The 3,365-nt window shown below is 35.8% G+C and overlaps 1 long non-coding RNA gene across 1 annotated transcript; it reads left to right on the forward strand.

Moving 5' to 3' along the window:
* The first annotated feature begins 400 nt into the window (after positions 1–400).
* Positions 401–2,879, forward strand: LOC136071401 (uncharacterized). Its single transcript, XR_010632707.1, has 3 exons — positions 401–957; positions 2,096–2,244; positions 2,336–2,879. It is a non-coding gene; the product is annotated as an uncharacterized LOC136071401 (long non-coding RNA).
* The last annotated feature ends 486 nt before the right edge of the window (positions 2,880–3,365 follow it).

Here is a 3,365-nt window from a genome sequence, read left to right on the forward strand (position 1 = left end):
TGAGTGCACCGTTTAGCACACAACTGGAGCTATGAACAATACGTGCAAGAGCAATTTAATTCAGATGAAACGGTGCATATAGATAAATGAAACGGTGCGTCTGATAAAAGAAACTGTCCATGAACAGTGAAACTACCCTTTAATGAAACGGTGCGTGTAAGGAAAAAACTTGCATTTCAGCAGCCTTGCGTTTCCAGCGTGCGCGTGCGCGTGGGCCCCCCCTAAACGTAAACGCAGACAATAAACGTAGGAAAACGTTGAATCCAAACGTATACTAAATATCTTTAGCCTCGTGTGAATGATGACTGCAATCTTGTAATAGAATTGGTTTAAGGAAAGTCTAGACTTTAGAAGTTGGGAAGAGGGTCCTTTATATATATATATATATATGTAATCTAGGAAAGAACATATTTGTGTAAAATTGTCTTCTGCATTTGTAGTGTGAAAGCACAAATTAGAGAATATTAAACCAAAATTCGTATTGACAGGTGTCAAGGTTTTAGTTACACAACTAGGTTTGATATTGGGTGTCTATTCGCAGAGAGAAAAAGATGGGGGTATTTGTGGATATTAGGTAAGATTTTCCTTAAAAAGTTAGATTGAAAATTTGTAGGAATAGATTTGGGGAGGATGAGAGAGGGAAAGGGGCGCTACCAAAGGAGGTGGGTATGAGCTAGAAAAAAATAATTAAGTATGATGTTGCATCTCAAAATATGCAATAGGAGTTGAATAGTTCGTCAGGAGAGGTCATTCATCCAGTGTGTGTCTTACTTCCATTGAAGCTTTAAAGAATTGGAAGTTTTAGGTTTGAAAATATTTTATTTGTTAGGCGATAATCAGTCTGGTTTTGGTTGGAGTACTCAATGGCATGGGGGAAGAATCAATTGGGTCTCGTGAAGTGTGTTTCAATCTTTGTGAGCAGCTGCAAATAGATCAACCTAATGCCTAAGCTTGATGGTACAATCTCCTTCTGTTGTTCTATGTTAAGAAAATTTTGTTTAGAACTGCTCCTTCTAAAGCTCTCTCTCTTTCTCTGTCTCTCTATCTCTCTATACCCCTCCCCCCCTCCACTTGGAGAATCTGTCTGTATGGAAAAATAATAATATCTAAAGTGATCCTTTCATCTGTACAACTGAACTGGCCCATCACAAATAGTGCTATACATGTAAACAGAGATGATGAATCATCTCCTCAATCCTTTGTGGGTTGGCTTTTGGTGTTCATGTTGTTGCATGTAGATAGTTGCCAGGTAAAGAACCACCCCCACCCCCCCCTCTAAAAACAAAAAGAGGGAAAAAGAGAAGGGAGAGAGGATTGGTTTCCGACTCTTTGGAAAGACTGGTGGTTTGAATGATTAGATTGTCTTATTTTAACAGTTATTTTAACAGCTGGAAAGTGGTCCCCCCCCCTTTTCCCTTTGAGGTGTTAGCTATACTATTACATTTTTTTTTTCCTTAAAAAAAAAAGCTTGCAAAAAAACAACACAAGATACATTGGGAGCCCCTTATAGTATGCTTTACGGTCTATCTGCCTTTAGCCTCAATTAATAACAATTACCAAATAAATTTACTATTGAACATGCATCCATTTTTTGATTATTTAGTAGGCTTGTTGTTTAAATTGTAATTTGTGGCCCACCTATTGCTATGGAAATGGGGCAAAATGGGCATTTGTCCTTTATTTAAAAATTATACAGCAAAATGTCCCTGTTTTGAAACTATTTAGCGAAATGCCCATATTTTTTAAACTCGATTTTAACAAAACTGAGTTACAAGTGAAAGTCAACATTAGCAGTGTCAAGTTTTATGCATATTTTGCCACTTAAATTTTTTTTGAAAATTTAAGTGGAACTCAACATTGCTAATGTTGAGTTACACTTAAAAATATACACATAATTCGATTTTGAGGATATTGAGTTTTACACATAATTCAATTTTGTTAAAAATGTGTTTCAAAAACAGGGACATTATGCTAAATAGTTTCAAAATGGGAGCTTTTTACTGCATAATTTTAAAATTTGGGGCAAATGCCCATTTTCCCCATGGAAATGTGTCGAATCACCCTTTTCTCATATTTATTGTCATTTATATTGCAGTTAGAGGAGGAACCCATGTCTGTTCTACATATCTAGTATCCTGAATGGCCTGATCATAGGGTTCCAAAGGACACAATTGCTGTGCATGAAATTTTGAAAAGAATATACCTTGCGCCACCCAATCTTGGTCCAGTTGTGGTGCACTACAGGTTCAGCTCATCAGCTCATGTTTATGCGTCTAAATATGCCATGATGATGCTATGTAAATCATTTGTACTCTTGTCTGAGACTCTCTCTCAGTGCAGGTATTGGGAGAACAGGAACATATTGCACAATTCATAACACAATTCAAAGAATCCTAGCTGGAGACATGTCTGCTTTAAATCTTGTTAATACCATAACCATGTTCAGGTCTTAGAGAATTGGAATGGTCCAAACATTGGTATAGTTACTAATTTTTCTAATAATTTGTTACAAATTTTCATGGTAATCTCATATTATGTAATCCTTTGTTAGACTTTTCTGCTAGCCCCAAAATTGATTTCTCACTTGATGGCTCAACCTAAAGAATTTGTGGTTTTTCCCAAATATTGGACTATGGAGTTGTGCAAGGTTGAAGGGCCAGCAGAATTTCAGCCTAATTTTTTTCTGGTGAACATGTGGCAAGTTCTCTTTAGCACAGAAATTTCATTCTTGCTCCCCACCCCCTCCCATCTAAATGCTCTTTTATTTTTCCAACTCTAATCAATCTCTTCAGGATTTATAGCCACCCCAACATTTTGACTCTTTGAGACCAAAGCTTTTGTTGTTGATGATGAAAAGTGTCCTGCAATACAATAAATGTGAGCTCCATTTTCTTACCTGATAGTAATTAAATTTATGGTAGGACAAGGACTTATTATTCTTTGTGGAATTCAATAAATGTATGCTCCCTTCTCTTATTTGGTAGTGATTAAATTTATGGTGGGGCCTACCATTCACGAGTGAGGGGAAGTTCTTAGAGTACTAAATAGGGTAAATTGCAAATTACACCTCTAAAGTTTGAGAGTGTTTGAATTTTGCATCATATAATTTTAGAATTTAGGGGGATAAAATTCAAACGCCTCCATACTTTAAGGGGTAAAATTTAAATTCTGAAACGTCAGGTTGTAAAATCCAAACATCCCCAAATTTCAAAGGGTAAAAATCCAAATTCTGAAACTTTATTTTGTAAAATCTAAACACCTCCAAACTTTAGGAGATATAATTTGCAATTTACCCTACTAAATAATTACACGAATTTGACTTTCACTTGTATGGAAAGTATTATCACTAGAGTTTTTGTTTTTAT

Source organism: Quercus suber, unplaced genomic scaffold, assembly GCF_002906115.3.
Source record: "Quercus suber isolate HL8 unplaced genomic scaffold, Cork oak 2.0 scaffold_309, whole genome shotgun sequence".
NCBI lineage: Eukaryota > Viridiplantae > Streptophyta > Magnoliopsida > Fagales > Fagaceae > Quercus > Quercus suber.